At 40.7% G+C, this 18,733-nt stretch overlaps 1 protein-coding gene across 1 annotated transcript in view; it reads left to right on the top strand.

Moving 5' to 3' along the window:
* Window positions 1–1,836: 1,836 nt before the first annotated feature.
* LOC310702445 (craniofacial development protein 2-like) overlaps window positions 1,837–18,733 on the top strand; it is a gene marked incomplete at its 3' end in the record, with an annotated part of 228,143 nt that continues 211,246 nt past the window's right edge. Inside the window, exon 1 of the mRNA XM_083493929.1 lies at window positions 1,837–1,953. The remainder of the gene's footprint in view (window positions 1,954–18,733) is intronic.

Here is an 18,733-nt window from a genome sequence, read left to right as displayed (position 1 = left end):
GTGTTGATAGTGGATTAATTCAAGTGCCTAATACACTTGTGAGCTATTATTAAATAAAACACCAACAATGGCAAACAAGAGCCGTACAGGAAATCACTAGCTCCTTGTCTCACATTGTCATTGGGGGTCTGAGTTTTTCAGCCCAATTTAACAGCACCAAAGTGAATGCCTCACAGAAAGGAGCTTCTCTTTTCCTGCCGTCTTGTTTCTTAAAGCTGCAGTTGTCTGATATTTGGTGCAGTAATGCTTTACATGCAAATGGCAGTTCACAAATGCTGGCAAATGCGACTAAATGCTTCTGACCCATTTTTAAATGCCTTTTGGTGCACTGCAGCATAGATAATTTAGACCCGAGCTGTTCTAAGTGCATACAATTAGATTTGATTTAGGTCAGCCACCCTACTGTAGGCCAATGAAACATTTTCACTTTAAATCAAAACAGAATAACCTCTGGTGCCAAACCTGTCATCATAATGCGGATGCGCTGTAATTCCTTTGTTTGTGATATGGGGGGAAAAAGAGAGATTTGGATCTATCAATCCTGGAGCAATTGTCTGGATTCCATACTTTCCTGCCTTATTTACTGCAAAATTGCCTCTGTGATTAGGTTCTTCTCTTGCCCTATAATCTTTTGGTTATATCCTCAGGATCCTTGTCACTACTAAACTGGATTAAGTCCTTGATTCCAGATGAGATAAAGACTAAGAAGCTTGAGGATATAAAGATAAACATGTAGTCGTGTGTGTGTGTGTGTGTGTGTGTGTGTGTGTGTGTGTGTGTGTGTGTTTCAGAAGGTGAAATGTGTGAAGCTTTAAGCACACAGAGATGTGGGACAAATATAGCTTGGCAGCTGTGTTAAGCTTGTAAAGACTGACAGAATCCAGTAAAGGAAGTAAGCCTTTTAACTGGTGGTTTGGACCATTTATATAGCACTGGATAATTTTTTTTTTAATCTTTTCCTGTGCCTTAAGGACAATGACCTTGGCTGATAGAATGAGCCAAGCAACACAGCTCTGGCATTTTTCCTAAAATCCTTCTACAAAGTGACAGCCTGGTTAAAAGCAGAATCAGGAGGCGGGAGAGGAAGCAGCAGCAGCAACTACCAAGAAAAGGGCAAAGATCATCTACCCATTCCATATTCATAGTTTTGTTTCTATATCCCTTTTGTCACCACATTTGCACATACACAACAACAGAGTTTGGGATAAATGACAACGGCAAGAACATACAAATGCAAGGAGAGTCCTGCTTGATCACGCTAAAGGACCATCCGCTCCAGCATCCTGTTTTCCTAGTAGCTAAACAGATGCCTGTGAAAAGCCTGGAAGCAAGACAAGCAAGACTTTCCTGAGCACGATCCTAAGCAACTGCACTTTCCAATAGTGGAAGTAGCACATAGCCACCACCACAAACAGCCATTTGGCTCGCCCTCCGGGAATCTGTCTAATCTCCCTTCAAAATTGTCCAAGAGGATGGCTTTCACTACATTTTGTAGCAGAACAATTCTGCAGTTTTACTATGTGTAGTGTGAAGAAGTTCTTTCTTTTTGTCTGACTGAATAGCCCAATGTTCTTTGGAAGTTTCAAATATCATACAACAGGGAGAAAATCTTCTCTTTCTGCTTTTGTTGTTGTTGTTGTTTAGTCGTTTAGTCGTGTCCGACTCTTCATGACCCCATGGACCAGAGCACGCCAGGCCCTCCTGTCTTCCACTGCCTCCCGCAGTTTGGTCAGACTCATGTTTGTAGCTTTGAGAACACTGTCCAGCCATCTCGTCCTCTGTCGTCCCCTTCTCCTTGTGCCCTCCATCTTTCCCAACATCAGGGTCTTTTCCAGGAAGTCTTCTCTTCTCATGAGGTGGCCAATGTATTGGAGCCTCAGCTTCACGATCTGTCCTTCCAGTGAGCACTCAGGGCTAATTTCCTTAAGAATGGATGCGTTTGATCTTCTTGCAGTCCATGGGACTCTCAAGAGTCTCCTCCAGCACCATAATTCAAAAGCATCAATTCTTCAGCGATCAGCCTTCTTTATGGTCCTTCTTTATGGTTCTTTTCTGCTTTTACTCAGGGAATATTATAGTGAGACAAGAAACCCACAAGGACATGAAGAAATACCTTACAGCCCCTTGCTGACCAACTTGAATTATTCATATGTTGTTGTGGGCTAATTAATACATGTAAGGTGTAATCCTAACCATCACTAGCTTGGGTACTGCATGTAGAAAGCCAATGAGTGAATCTGTTGCCATCCAACTGTTATTGTTTTTATTCTGGCAGCATCATTCATTAATGTAAGAGAAGATAGGTGATTTTTGCTGATCCCCTTGAAGACTGGGAGCCTTCCTCCCTCCCCCCCAAAAAAACCCCAGGATGGAAGAGGGCAAGGGGGGCGAGAGGAATTTGTGGAACTTGCTTATGTTAGCAGGCACTTCCATGGGATCGAAAGCTATTCAATGAGCAGAACAGCAGCACCAGATTTCACCCATAGTATCAAGATACTTATCATTGAAAAGTACAGAAGGTCACATCTGCTTGTGAAGTTGGTTATAAAATCATTTTACAGATTAGCCTGTAGGTATCTCCTACCTTGCAAAGATTTAAATGCCTAATGGTTAATTATAAAACATTATTTTGTGCACATTAAAAATAGCATGTAATTTATAGTCTTGTACTATTGGAATAGGGCCAAAAAGTCATAAACCTCCAAGAACGTTTGGGATAGCAGTCAAAGTGAAAGGCACATTTTGTGATTAGATGGGCCGAAGCTTCCAACTTCTTGTCATTCTAGAGAATAAAAGGGAAATGCAAAGAAAAAGAAGGCACAGATTAGGTAATTCTTATTTTTAAAGCGATGGCATCTAGTTTATGCATGGAAATTCAGCAAAGCTACATCTATGCATGCTTGATTTTGCATGCTTGATTTTACATTGTTTCCTATTCAGCTGTATATGTTTTAGCCTAATATTTCTATGGAATATAGTTGTAGATTCTACTTTATCTACAAATTCTTTGATTTAGGTCCATTTTATTCCAGCAAGACCATTGAACTACAGTCATACCTTGGTTTTCAAACAGCTTAGTTCTCAAACGTTTTGGCTCCCGAACGCCGCAAACGTGGAAGTGACTGTTTCAGTTTGCAAACTATTTTGGGAAGCTGAACTTCCAATGGGGTTTCTGTGGCTTATGATGGGCTGCAGAAGCTTTTTGCAGCGAATCAGAAGCCATGCTTTGGTTTCTGAATATTTTGGAAGTCGAACGGACTTTCGGAACAGATTCCGTTCGATTTTCAAGGTATGACTGTAATGGAAACTCTCCGAAGTGCAACATAACAGCACAGTATAACATATCAATTCTGGTATGGCAACATTCCCATTGGATCCATAGGTTTACGACCCCTGGAAGCAGCAATGAAGCTTTTTGGTTTTACAAGTTACCGAAAAGCAGACCTATTGCTGGCCTCTGCCACCTTGCACTAATCAGATAACCCTCTAAGCAGCCTACTCCCCCAAAACAGTATTAAGAAATTTACCCAAACACAAAAATTCATTTTATGTCCACCGGATATTGCTCGCTCTAGAAAAGCAGGAGGCTGTTTTAGCTGAGACTTAGTTTCAGCCCAAATGTTTACTTAGGACTCAGGATTGTTTCTCTTTACCTCTCCACCCACAGTTAGATCTAGTCACTGGACCATGAAATATTTTGGTAGGTACTTGCTCCTATAGTACTTATCAATTCTAAAGTTGTTTTAACCAATCCATGCTCAACTGAGACAATTCTCTGCATTTTCCTGGCCCCTAAAGCACAAGAGGCCATTCTTTTGGAATATAGTGAAACTTTTGGAATTGTCCTGGACTGACAGTTCTAGTATCAGGGAATCTCCCTCTATTCATCAGGTTGATAGCAATTCCTAAATATCAGCAAAGATTGGGGTGACGGTAGCAATGGGTTATTTCTGCATGGCACCTCCCTGCTTTGATAGCCACAAAATGATGTAGACAGATTCAACATAGCAGCTTAATTTTATATGTCAGCTCTTCTCATGTGACTGACATACAAACTGGGAGTCGTTCAAATAATCAAACATTGGACTAATAAGGAAATAACAATGCACTACAAAATTCAGTAACCATATAAAATATTCCACAGAATATTCATTTGTGTTTTGAGATTGTTTCTTACAATCAAGTGGTAGAATAATTATAATGAAATAAAAATAAGCTTGGCCTTAAGAACATTGTATGATTTGCCTGCCCTTAAGAGGTCTATCTAGTCTGCTAATAGCAAGCGGTAATGGACTCCTTTTGATAAAGACAATGTGCACACATTTCTTATTTAAAACCCATAATCCCTTGAACTTGGGCTCACAGTGAGAGAAAGTGTTGCACTTGGGTTCATTTGAAAAGAAGCACTGAAATAATCTGCCTTGTTTCTGGATTCAGAAGCACTTGACGGACGTGAGTATACCCAAGTTTACTGCAAGTGCACACAGGACTGCAACCCTAGTTAATTAAAAACTCACACAAACATGAATTCTTCCCACCAACATGAACCCCCCGACCCCATTTCTTGCCACAAAGAATACTTTTGCTGTTCAGGTTAATCAGTATGTTTTTATGGGATGAACATTTCAAAGCCCTCCCAGAAAACCTTTTAAGCAGATGCTTGGAAATTTACTAGCATACTTTCTTTTGGAAAGTAGTAAAATATTGGTGGGTTAAAAAAAAAAAGAATAAACTACAAGTCTTAACACCAAGATTGCTTCTTAATTTTATGTTTGTGCTTGGGTCTGCTTCCTAATTCCTAGTGGTCTCGTTGGATTCTGCCCCCCCCACCACTACCCCAGCTTTAGTGTTATAAACTATCAAAGCAAAAGGTACAATTTGAAACCATTAAATCAGTATGAGGTACACCACTGATTTTAACAACACATGGCTTACACGTAAACCGCCTAAGAATTAATGACACTACTTACGTTTCAGTCATACATAATCCAAATAAATTACTTTTGCGTATTGTATTAAAACCTTGCTTTTCAACATAACTGGTGTGTGTGTGTGTTTGTATGTGTATGTGTGTGTGTTTATATGACCTCCCAAATTGTAGTCAAATAGATTATTACTACTTGAAATTAAGGAACTATTTTTAGATCTACAGTAGGTCAACATCCATAGGTGTGAGCAGGTTGACACCATCTTGATTACAATGTGCTTTGCCTTTGTGGAAAGAAACAAGTCTATCTAAAAATAGAAGATAAAGTCTAGGAGTATCCTCCCCCCGGAAGTTCAGTGGCACAGTAGACCTAAGCCCTATTCAAGCATTCAGCTTGATCATGTAAAGATGCATGTAGGCCACCCTTGAACTCAGTGCTTCCCTCCATTCCTTGTCTTTAGTGCAAGAATCCAAAGAGGGCTTCTAATATGAATATGGCTAGAAGCCCCTACAGAACTTTGTGCGGAACACACAAAGGATGGGGTGGAAGTGGTGGATGAGGAGAGCAGCACATGTGCACATGGCCCTGTACACACAATCAACTCTCTTGCGATCAGGCTGAATGAGAGATTCAGGTTAGGGGTTATTTTTATGCACAAAGAGAAAGGAATAACCCACTCTGACAACAGTCCCATTCCAAATCCCTCCCCTCACACTCCTCTAAAGGTAAAGGGACCCCTGACCATTAGGTCCAGTCGTGGCCGACTCTGGGGTTGCGGCGCTCATCTTGCTTTACTGGCTGAGGGAGCCGACATACAGCTTCTGGGTCATGTGGCCAGCATGACTAAGCCACTTCTGGTGAACCAGAGCAGCGCATGGAAACGCCGTTTACCTTCCCGCCGGAGTGGTACCTATTTATCTAATTGTACTTTGACGTGCTTTTGAACTGCTAGGTTAGCAGGAGCAGGGACTGAGCAACGGGAGCTCACCCCGTCGTGGAGATTTGAACTGCCGACCTTCTGATTGGCAAGCCCTAGGCTCAGTGGTTTAACCCACAGTGCCACCCGCGTCCCTGTCACAGTCCTCTAGCAAGCTTTTAAAACAGCAGGAGACCAAATCTCAGATTTCTCACAATCCCCTCTAGTTGCACCCTCAAAAATGAATCTTTGCTGATGGCCTTGGGTCAGCCACTGTCTCTCAACCTAACTATCTGAAACAGTCCTTGTAAAGATAAAACGGGCAAGGGGAGTTAATGGATTATAAAACTGGCAGCAAATGCAGATGAATTATGTGCAGTCTGAAAGACAGTGGGATACTTTCCTTCTTTCTGTATCCCATAATCTCCTTTTGGGAGAAACCAGGATATGGCATGGAGCTCTTGTAAATGGCAAAAACAAAAGAGTATAATTTCTTATGCCCATTTTACCCACAGATACTTTAACACCTTAATTTAAAGAAGTTGCACTTTAAAATACAACAACCAAGAGGATCTCTCTCTGTGTCTCATCCATGAAATAACGTTGTTTCCCATGAATCTGAGTTAATGGTTCAGCCTGCATCATCTGTTCTGCTCCAGAGTAACCCTCTTCACTATGTAAATAATATCCATGAACTTTGGAAATGAATTGTGTTACTGGTTCCATTTCCTATGTTCTGGGCCAAATGAAAACACAGGCTTCTTATAATGTAAACATTGGCTTGTAATAAATGTGCGACATTGTTTTAGTTTATCCATTTCTGAAGTAGCCTCCTTCAACTTCATCATCCTGCAAGGAAAAGTGAATTGGCAGAGATGCAATTAAGCAACTGGCACAAAAGATAAGTACTACACATCCTCTAGAAAGTCTGCTCCTGCTCATTGTCCTGAACCCCTGGCCAACTTGGAAGCAAGTAGTACATCATGTCCAAAGTCCAAAGTCTGGGGGTCAAGCCACACAAGCAAGTCCCAAGACCAAAATCCAAGAAATGCAGTCAAAAGTCAAACCAAGTAGCCAAGTCTGAAGTCTAGCAGTAAGAATATATTCCAGTGTCAAACCCAAAGTACAATCTCATAGAGGTCCAGGAGCATCCAAGCTGAGGTCCATCAACATGGGTAGTTGAGCAGACACAGCACCTCAGCTCTGCTTCCCTTTTGTACATTATATGCTGATTGCAGCATCTGGGCTTGATGAGGCATGTGACCCTCACCTGTTCCAAGTCTACTCCAGCTGAGGAATCACTTCCCCCTACAGAGTTAGTGAGTACTACCTGGCTAGCTAGGGAGTTGGGATGTGGGCCCTTGTTTGCCTCAGTCTCCTAGAGCACCCCTCCCACTGCTCCCTATGTTTCTGAGCCTGAAGTATTCATAGGGACATGGGATCCTCTGGTGATGGGTCCTGCTGCTCTGGTTCCCATGCATTGACCTCCATCCCATTGCCATCCTCCATCACCCTGTATTTCCTTCCCCATCCTCTGCTTGCCCCAGTGTGTCCCAGTCCTGGCTACACCCTCGCTGGTATCCTCTTCGTCTTCCCCATCTCCGTCATCCTGCCAGTTCATGACACTCATTAGGATTCCTTTTTCTTCTTCTCCCTCTAAGATACTCTCCTGTTCCAGCCTCCTTCCACTACTGCTCCACACCAACACATCCACTACTGTCTCAAAACACCATATTTTGTGGAGATCCAACATACAGCCTATTATTTTTGAAGCTCTCCAATGTGACAAATGTGTGTGTGTGGTGTTTAACAATCTGAAATAGACTGCAGATTCATCACTCAAGTGCTGTCATACAATAACTGGCACATTCAGGGCAGGTTGCAAAGAGCTTATTTTAACAATGGAACATATAAGTACTACAGCTATCCACTGATAAAATGTAATTAAGGACTTGTCCTTAAAACACATCCTGAAGCATAACAGAAGAGTTCAAGGCTGACTGGGCTGTTCAAAGCTTGCAGCTCCAGTAGCTCACTGTATTTATGCTAGCAGAACATTGGCTAAGCCTGAAGATGGAAGATAGGGTTTTGTTTTGTTTTTTTAAAAGAACTGAAGGTGCCATGATAAAACTATCATTGATCATTGTATGCACACTTTTTTTTGGTCATCTTACCAGCATATGCTGGTTGAATCTATTTGCCAGGGCCGTTCCTTTTATCTTCTCATTCCTGTCCATGGTAAATTACTGTTTAGAAAAGGATTTATGAATGCCTTTTGAAAATGTTAGTGTGCACACAGGACTTGATATTTGTGCAGAGTAAATAAACACAGTTTGCATCAGAGAGAACATAATAAGAGTCTCCTGGATAGGGCACAGCCAGCATGCCTAGGAGCCAGCGATAGCTTTATCCTCCAATCCTGATTTTTCTCTCTCCTCTTTTAAAGTCCTCCAACTTGGTGGCCATCACTACCTCTTATTGGAGAGAATGCCAAAGTTTAACTATACTATGCATGGAGAAGTATTTCCTTTTTTCTGTCCTGAATATGTCATCATTAAGCTTCATTGGATGTCCATGTCTTCTAGTGTCATGAGAGAGGGATAACCGTAATCTCTATCCACTTTCCCTACTCCATGCATAACATTATATACCTCTACAATGTCCCTCTTGCTCACTTTTTAGTTTAGAGAAAGTCCCAAATACTGCAACCTCTTCTCATAGGGGAGTAACCCTTGATAATGTTGGTTGCCCTTTTCTGAGCCTTACTTATGTCCATTGATTTCAGTGGATCTACTCTGAGTATGACTAACACCCGATATCATCTATTGGGTGGTAGTCAAGTAATTTATATTCAGGGTAGACACGTTGAGATTATGGACCTAAGTTACCCATGTCCATTACTTTCAGTGGGTCTCCTTTGGGTATGACCAGCCCTGGACACAACCTATAATTTATTGGGGGAGGATGGAAATGTGTGTACACAGCCCTTTTTCAATGTGTTTCTTGGGATATTCTCTGCTGTTTCTGAAATTTTATTAATTTAAATAGTTCTATCTTTCACCTGCCCTGGATCATAAAGATCCTATGGGAGGATACAGCAATAAAATTTGAGAAGCTATTTGAGAAGGCTGGCTCCTCCCCGATGAATTCTTAAATGAAATAAAAACTGGGCACATTTGAGAAAACAATACTATCTCTTCATACCTAGATCAGATGAAGAGAGGACAAAAGAGCAATGTGAACCAAATTATATTCTTTTAAAAATATGTATAATATGACATTGGTCTCTATTTGATCTGCATATTGAATGATATTAATCATGTCAATAATGGACAGCTTAATTCTAATAAGCAGGTAAAAACTAATAACTAGCATTTGTGATGAGGTATTTAGAGACAGTATTCAGTCTCCAGTAGTGATGGTAGAGCATAGCCATTGGGCCTAGTAGCCACTGATAGTCTTATCCTCCATTTTGTATTTTGTGCATGCGCGCGCGCGCGCGCACACACACACACACACACACACACAAATGGATAAACACAGCAGCTTGCATTTTTTCACTGTCCTTGGGGGCTATCATGAGGAACCCCCGGCACTTCAAAATTTACTACTACACCATGGCTGGGGGAGTTTGGGCCAGCTATATATTACTGAACTCCAACTCCCATCAGCCCCATTCAGTATGCCCAGTGACTAGGGATGATGGGTGATGGGAACTGTAGTGGAAGAGTGAAGGTTGCCCAGCCCAGAACTACATCATTGGCTTTTATTCTACTTTTGTAGTTTATGAGCATCTACATATCTGAGATTAGGAGTAAGGAATCCAGGACAGAGACTATTATTTCAATTTGGGCTAGAGTCCTGACACCAAATATTATCCACTAGACATATATTGAAAAATAGTCAATGGGTATGACCTAGTACTCTTTTAGGCAGTAAACCTATGCATAGACTGTACAACTTCAGATGCAGGCTGGTTCTCATTCTCTCTCTCTCTCTCTCTCTCTCTCCCCCCCCCAACACAAATACTCCCTGCACACAGAAAACTAGAATACATTGACATGCTGCTTTTCTATTTTCAGGGATTCATTTTTAGTGTCATATGAAGCAACATTATATAATGTGAATCAGGTATCTTATGAAAAGTTATAAACCAATGTAAGGCTTTAAAAAAATGAATTTAAACATTTTCCCATGTCAAGGTAGAACATATTGATGAAAGGCATATGCTATGTTTTGTAAAGCAGCAATGTTTTATGTAAATCATCCAAAGCTTTCATTCTTATCTCCACTCAGTCTCTGTGTGAGTTACCAGTACACAGTTTTGTTAGCTCATTAATCTATGATTAAGCAAGAGCTTCAATGTATAGGTGGTCTCCTTCACATAAAACAGCCAAGGTTTTCTAAGGGATGGTTTGTATATGTCCAGCTTTAGGATTAAGTGGTCAAATCTTCTTAATGTACAGATAGTATTCTTATTATACACTAGCCTGCTCTGGGAAAGTTTGTTAGTTAGTTTGTTTGTTTTGAAAGAAGGATCTAATCCTTAAAATCCTTATACAGGACAGATATACTTTGTTCTAACATATGGTGGTAACACATTACAAATGGCTTTTTCAGATAATTACTGAGATAGGGGTTTAAGGCTTCTTCCACATACCACCTCAAGCCTTTTTTTTTTTTTTATAAAATTTTTATTGGTTTTACAAAATTTTTAAAAAGACAAACAAACACTAAGAATGACAAACATACACGTATAGTTTCAAACATATTTTCATAAACCTCTTTTCTTGGACTTCCCCATACCCCCCCTCTCTGCATCCCAATGTCCATACTTCAACTAGCAACTCCCAATTATTGCTTTCAAATCTCTGTCCTCTTAGACCTCTTTTATATTCTAACCTTATATCCCTGTACCCCTTTGTTTCTGTAAACCACAACATTTTAACATTCATTAAGTTTGTAGTAGTCCTTAAGATAACTTTTAAATTTTCTCCATTCTTCTTCCACCGTCTCTTTTCGTTGGTCACGGATTCTGCCTGTCATCTCGGCCAATGTCATATAGTCCATCACTTTCATCTGCCATTCTTCCAGAGTGGGTAAGTCTTGTGTCTTCCAATACTTTGCGATTAGTATTCTTGCTGCTGTTGTAGCGTACATGAAAAAAGTTCTATCCTTCTTTGTCACCAATTGGCCGACAATGCCCAAAAGAAAGGCCTCTGGCTTTTTAGAGAAGGTACATTTAAGTACCTTTTTCATTTCATTATAGATCATTTCCCAGAAGGCCTTAATCTTCGGGCATGTCCACCAAAGGTGGTAGAAGGTACCTTCAGTCTCCTTACACTTCCAACATTTGTTGTCGGGCAAATGATAGATTTTTGCCAGCTTGACTGGGGTCATGTACCACCTATAAACCATTTTCATGATGTTTTCCTTTAAGGCATTACATGCCGTAAATTTAATACCGGTGTTCCATAACCATTCCCAGTCAGCTGACATAATGTTATGTCCAACATCCTGTGCCCACTTAATCATAGCCGATTTAACTGTTTCATCCTGTGTATTCCACCTCAACAACAAGTTATACATTCTAGATAAATTCTTAGTATTGGGTTCTAGCAGTTCGGTTTCTAATTTTGATTTTTCCACTTGGAAACCGATTTTCCTGTCCTGTTTAAAAAATTCCATTATTTGGCGATATTGAAACCAATTTTCTACTTTGTGTTTCAATTTCTCCTGACTTTGTAGTTTAAACTTATCTCCATCCTGTTCTAAAATTTCCCAATACTTCGGCCATCCGACCTCCATATTGAGTTTCTTCACTGCTTTAGCCTCCACTGGTGACACCCATCTAGGGGTTTTATTTTCCAATAGATCTTTGTATCTTATCCAAACATTAATCAATGCTTTTCTGACAATGTGATTTTTAAAGGCACTGTTGACTTTATCATACCAAAGATATGCATGCCAACCAAAAGCGTTATTGAAACCTTCCAGATCCAAAATGTCCGTGTTCTCGAGGAGCATCCATTCTTTCAGCCAGCAAAAAGCTGCTGCCTCATAGTACAATTTTAAGTCCGGCAGGGCAAAACCCCCTCTTTGTTTAGCATCTGTCAGTATCTTAAATTTAATTCTGGGCTTTTTGCCCTGCCAGACAAATTTCGAGATGTCTTTGTGCCACCTCTTAAAACATTCCATCTTGTCAAGAATCTGCAAGGTCTGAAACAGAAATAACATTCTAGGCAATACATTCATTTTAATCACTGCAATTCGGCCTAACATTGACAATTTCAACTTTGACCATATTTCTAGATCTTTTTTAATTTCTGACCAACATTTTTCGTAATTATCCTTGTACAAATTCACATTCTTAGATGTTAAGTAAACCCCTAGGTATTTCACCTTCTTGACCACAGTCAAACCTGTCTCCTCTTGAAATTTCTCCTTTTCCATATCTGTTAAGTTCTTCCCTAAAACTTTAGTTTTTTGCTTGTTCAACTTAAATCCAGCTACCTGGCCAAACTGTTGTATTATTTCTAAAACCTTTTTCGTACTAGTGTTTGGCTCTTGCAAAGTCAATACTAAGTCATCTGCAAACGCTCTTAACTTATAATGTTTAGCTCCGACCTGCACACCTTGGACCTGCTGGTCATTTCTTATCATGTTCAGCAACACCTCCAGAACTGAGATAAAAAGTAATGGGGAGATCGGGCACCCCTGTCGTGTTCCTTTTTCTATCTTAAGTTCCTCAGTCACAACATTGTTTACAATCAGTTTAGCTTTTTGTTCAGAATATATTGCAGCCATACCATTCTCAAAACCCTGGCCTACCCCCATCCCATGAAGATTCTTCCTCATAAAACTCCAAGAAATATTATCAAAGGCTTTCTCCGCGTCCACAAAGATCAATACTGCTTTAGTGTTTATATTCACCTCTAGCTTTTCTAGAATGTCTATTACATTCCTTACATTATCTGCCAGGTGTCTTTTAGGGAGAAAGCCTGCTTGGTCCCTATGAATCTTCTCCATCAACACTCTTTTAAATCTTTTTGCCAAAATGTCTGCAAAAATTTTGTAATCCACATTGAGCAATGATATTGGGCGGTAGTTCTTAAGTTGGGTCTTTTCAGTCTCTGACTTTGGTATGAGTGAAATATATGCCTCTTTCCACGATTCAGGTGCCCTTTTTCCCTCAAGTATCTCATTACAAACTTCTCTTAATGGTTGAGTCAACCATTCCTTCAGCGATTTGTAGTATCTGGAAGTCAGTCCATCTGGTCCCGGAGATTTGCCCAGTTGCATATTCTGAATGGCAGCCTCTATCTCTTGTTCTGAGATTCTCTGGTTCAAATCCATCTTACTTTGATGAGAGATGTTTTGTAATCCATATTTTCCAAGGAATTTGTCTATGTCCTCTTCATTTTGCGGGCCTTGAGTGTAGAGTTTTTTGAAATAACTTAAAAAGCAGTTTCTAATTTCATTGGGTTTAGATATATTCTTTCCGTCGACTTCTAGGCTTGTGACTGTATTTAATTTCTGCCTTTTCTTCAGTTGCCAAGCCAAAAGTTTGCCACATTTATTTGCTGATTCAAAAGTCTTTTGCTTCATTTGCTTTATCTTCCATTCAATCTCTTGGTTCATCAATTCCATATATTGTGTTTGGTATAACTTAATCTCTCTTAAAATGTCCTGAGACTTTGGTTTTGTTCTTAATTTTCTCTCTCCTTCCTTTATCTTTTCCAGAATCTTTTCTTTTTTCTCATTTTGTTTTTTCCTCTTTATTGAATTTTGTTGAATCAAAAATCCTCTCATCACCGCCTTACTTGCATCCCAGATCACTCTTTTCTCCACGTTGGTCCTCAAATTTATTTCAAAATAGTCTTTTAGGGTCTTTTGGGCCTTCGTGAGAATCTCCTTATCTCGGAAGAGGGTGTCATTCATTCTCCATCTAAATTGACCAGTTTTTGTGAGTTTCATCTCCATCTTCACGGCGTTATGGTCGGAGCAAGTTTTTGGGCAGATTTCCACTTTCTTGATCTTTGGGGCCATTCCACTAGTAATCCAAATTTGATCGATTCGGGTCCAGGTCATCATTGCTTGGGAGAATAAAGTTCCCTCTCTCTCCAGAGGGTTCCTTGTTCTCCATATGTCTATCAAGTCCATATTTTCTGTCATTTCGAAAAAAGTCTTAGGGAGTCTCCCTTCCTTGCTAACTGTTAATCTTTGTGCCTTGTCCATATTAGTGGAGACCACGCCATTCATGTCTCCCATGATTATCATATTGTAATCCAAATAGTCGGTGAGGGTTTCATGGAGTCTCTTAAAGAAGTCAGATTTGCCTTCATTTGGTGCATAAATTCCGACCACTAAGAATTTTTCTCCTTGTATTTGTATCTCCACTGCCAAGTATCTCCCTTGTTCGTCCTTAAATATCATTTTTGGGGCCCATTTCTCTTTCACGTATATTACAACTCCTCTTTTCTTGACTTTATCTGATGAAATAAATTCTTGTCCTAGCCTTTTATTTATAAGTAGTCTCCTGTGGGCTCTGGTTATGTGAGTTTCTTGCAGACATATCAGATCCAATTGTTGTCTGTTCAATATATGAAATACCTGTCTTCTCTTCAAAGGCCCATTGAGCCCATTACAATTCCAACTAAGGAATTGCAAAGCCATCTTGTTATTTTTCTAAACTCCTCCCACAGCTCCGAGTTGTTGCTCTTCCTCTGATGGTGGTAGCTTTTGTCCAGTCGAGAGATTCAGAATCTCTAGTGCTCTCCTCTGTTCTGCAAGTGGGTCCACAGTCCCCTTCTGGAGGTCCTCCTGATTTCTTGCCAAAAATTTGTCCTTGTCTTGAATTGTCTTTATTTTCACCTTCTTTGCCTTGTAGTCAAATGACAGTCCTTGTGGGAACTCCCACCTGAAGCGGATAGAATTTTTCTTTAGCAAAAGAACCAAATCCTTGTAGAAATTTCTTAAATCCAGAATATATTTTGGGATGTCTTTAAAGATCTGTACAGCTGAGTTTCCGATCTGCAGGGCCTTTTCAAAGTGTAGTCCTAGTATTTTGTCTCTTTCCTCCTTGGATCTGAGTGTGATCAAGCAGTCTCTCGGAGTCTTTCTGTCTTGCTTTTTACCCAGTCTAAAAGCTGTCGTAATTTTAACTTCGTCTTCCTCAAGTTCCCAACAGTCCACAAACTCCCGTGTCAGATATTCCACAAGGTTGTCTCTTTCATCCTCCGGGATCAGTCTTAATTTTAAATTCCTCTCTTTTCTCTGTAACTCCCACAAGGCCAAAGTTGCATCGTGCTCATAAACCTTCTTGGCAATCGGCTCTAATTTCTCCTGTGTCTCTCCAGCAGTAACTTTGGCTTCTTCAGCAATTTGGCGCGTGGTGGCGTTTTCCTCCACCAATTTATTTATAGATTCTGTATTCTGGTTTAATCTTACTGATATTTCTGTTAATTTTTGTGTGTTCTCTGAAGTCTGTTTTGTCAAAGACTCCAGAGTTTGGTTTATCTTGAGCAGAGCATCTGTCACAGCTTCCATAGAAGCAGCTGTACCTTTATCTTGTCCTGTTGCTCCTGCTGATCCGGCTGTTGCGCCTGAAATTGAGCCTCTTTTCTTTGTCTGTTGCTGCTGCAGCTGTTGTTGTTGTTGTTGCTTAGTCTTGGCTCTTGTAACTATCTCTTCTTGTGAGCCACTCATGTCAAGGTCAATTCCCACGGGATCTGTTCTCCGTTGGAAAATTCCACTGTCTTAGGCCGTGCCGAGCTTACTTTATCCTCTAGAGGGAGCAAATCAAAATGGCCATAGAGCAAAATATCCAGATACAAAAACAAAGGAGACTATCCAAAGATGTAAAAAAAAAAAAAAAGGATCAACACAGTCAAAGTCAGTATTACTATAAACTTATAACTTCAAATTACCACAGTTGCCCAGTTTATGCTGTTTCTTCTTGTATTATACAGTAGCCAGGCACTGTGGAAACTTTGTATCAAAGTAACACTTCACAGGGAAAAGTCAGTTCAGTGTCCTAAGAAGGCAGACCGTTTCATGCTTTCAATAGGTGAGACAGCAGAGGTTTTTTACTTGATATAGATCATGCAGATATTGATCTCATACGCCTCCCCTCTGCTCTGCTAGCTAGAGGGGAGATCAAAGGTCTAAATGTCCGGTTTAGCTGATCAAAGAGCGGTTTTCAACGGATGCAAGTTCAGAGTTCCGTTGCTTTCACTTTCATGCAGTCGGGGGGAGGCAGACTTCCTTAGTTTAAATCTCCCCGTTTTTAGCCCAATTTTCAAGATTAAAAAGGTCCCGATTATTTTCCAGCTCTTACTCACGGGAATTCAGTCCAAATTTTCTTTTCAGGAAGGAATCGGCGCTCTCCGCTTATGGCGACGCGGCTTCACTTCGCAGGCTGGGTAGCGACTCTCAGCACCGCGCTCACTCCCGATGTCGATCCGTAGCCTTTAAAAAGGCTCTTTCACGGTACCGGGGGGCGCAAAGGTGCCCACCGAGTCTCCTTGTTCTCAGGCTTCAGCGCCTGGGATTTTAGGGGTCCCCCGCTCGCCGTAGCGGGTAAGACCCGAACTTGCGAAGCAGTCCTTCTCCGGAGCTCGGAGCTAGGACCGCCATTAAGCGCTGGCACCGACCGGAAGTCTGCATACCACCTCAAGCCTTAGAGCTTGTGTGGTAGAAAAAGAACGGTGCTTTCATCTGTGGAAAGCAATCTCCTGCTTAAGGTCTTGCACAAGGTCTCAAGATACATGGTAGCACAAGGCCATGCACAATCTCTTGTCACACAATCTCATCTACTAGCTCTAGCACATCTGTTAAGGGAACAACACAGCTGCCAGAATTTCTTCATCTATGGCATAACAACCCATAACACACTCATAAATCACACACTCACACGCCACCTCTACAATGCTAGAGAGGGCCTTTCGCTATTCTGTATCCAGCCATTAACTTGAAATCAATTCTTTTCCTGGACACTTCATAAACAGGTTGCCTGGAAATCTCTCCCTTAGTTGACCACAACTGAATGATCAGTTTCTGTATCTTTTTGCTCACAAAAGTGGACATTTGTCCATTATTAATTTCCCCCTCTTGTGCGACTTGTAGCACTTTGTTGTAGTAATCAGTCTTCTTTGTCTCAGACTTTCTGCTTTATTTTCTAACTCAGGAGTGTGATGTCCTAATGGTAAAATTACTCTAAAGGCTTGGAGTAATTTTCCCGCCCTGGGCTTGTTCCAGTCAAACCACTTAAGGAATCCAAACCTTTTATTCTGAAAGGAAGAAGTGTTATGGCATCACAGATACTAAATAGTATAATGTGCTTCTCAAAACAACGGTCTTCCTGTGAAGCAGACTTTATTTTGAGAGGCTTGACTCTGGCTCTTTGAGCAGTAATAAGCTCATTTGGCCAATGTAAATCATTGACAACAGCAGATTTTTAAAAATCTGGCTTTGTTCTGATATTTTCAATTTCTGTTTACTTAGGGCGATAGTCAGCTAATTCAGAATGCACCCACTGAAATCAATGGAATTAAAGTTTCTTGTCTATTAAGTCCAATAGGTCTACTTAGTTATGATCTTTAGGATGTGTGTGTGTTTTTGTGTGTGTGACAGAGAGAGAAGGGAGAGAGAGAGAGAGCAAGAAGAAAAGGGAAGAAATTTAATATAGAAAAGGAAAAATGAACATGACTGGGAGAATAAGAAGACAGACACATTATTTCAGTCTCTACCTGACAACAGTCTGGCCTACACATGCATGAGTAGTGAGGGCAAAAGAAAAATAACAGGAGAGAGATGATCTATAATTGTACTCTAGATACCAGGAACGAACAGGAACTATGTTAACTATCCTCTGAGATTTGAGTAATTGCCTGCTTATTGCTTAAGATAGAAGAGAGTGAAGTGCACTGCTATCGTAACGGAAAGAAATAGAAACCAAGGAGGCAATGTGTACTGCTGCAAAGGGGCCTAAATTATCATTATACCCATGGCAAACAGCTATTTCTATTTTTATTTGTCAGTTCCTTCCTAGTAACATGACGGTTTCTGCTCTTTCCATTGCTCAGTTAATTTCAGCCAGATTCTTAGGATCCAACCTGCATAATTAATGGATGAACTATTTTGGATAGTTAATGGATAATTTCATTTGTGTAAATCTCCATCACCTAGCACAGGAAATGAATATTAGAAAACGGAAAGTATTTCCCCAAAACCTCTGGATGCAGGGAGAAACTCTTTTAAGAATAGCCTCTTTCAAGGTGGAGAGCACAGCTCCCTCCCACAAACCAATTCAGTCAACCCCCTGCCACTACATTCTACCAGCCATAATCAAGAGGACACATTGTTGGCCTCACCACTGCAAGCAACCTGGCCAAATCCTTGCACTGTGGATCCTAAGACAATACAGCACACTTCACAAAGGTCATAAAACTCATAACAGTTTGCCACAGATGGCAACAGCTTACACCAGGGGTAAGCAATGTAGTACCCTCCAGATGTTGGGGGACTCTGATTCCCATTGCACCTGACTATTGACTATAATGTCTGGGGCTGATGGGAATGGTAGTCAAACAATTTTTGGAGGGAGCCAAGTTGGCTACCCTTGGTCTGGATAGTTTTTCAACCACAATATATTAAATGTAGGTTAAAACAGTGTTTCCCAACCTTTTTTGGGCAAAGGCACACTTGTTTCATGAAAAAAATCTCGAGGCACACCACCATTACAGCCCCGTGACGTCAGCGCGCAGCGTCACGCCGGGAGGGACATGAATTGCTAGCAAATTACATAATCACCTCCTTGAGGGCTGGCTCATCTTCTCCGAAGGCAGAACCCCATTAATTAACAGCACAGACTCACACCATAGCCAAG

Source organism: Podarcis liolepis (assembly GCF_965112155.1).
Source record: "Podarcis liolepis genome assembly, chromosome: 3".
Classification (NCBI taxonomy): Eukaryota; Metazoa; Chordata; class Lepidosauria; order Squamata; family Lacertidae; genus Podarcis; species Podarcis liolepis.
This window is presented reverse-complemented; position numbering and strand designations above follow the sequence as displayed.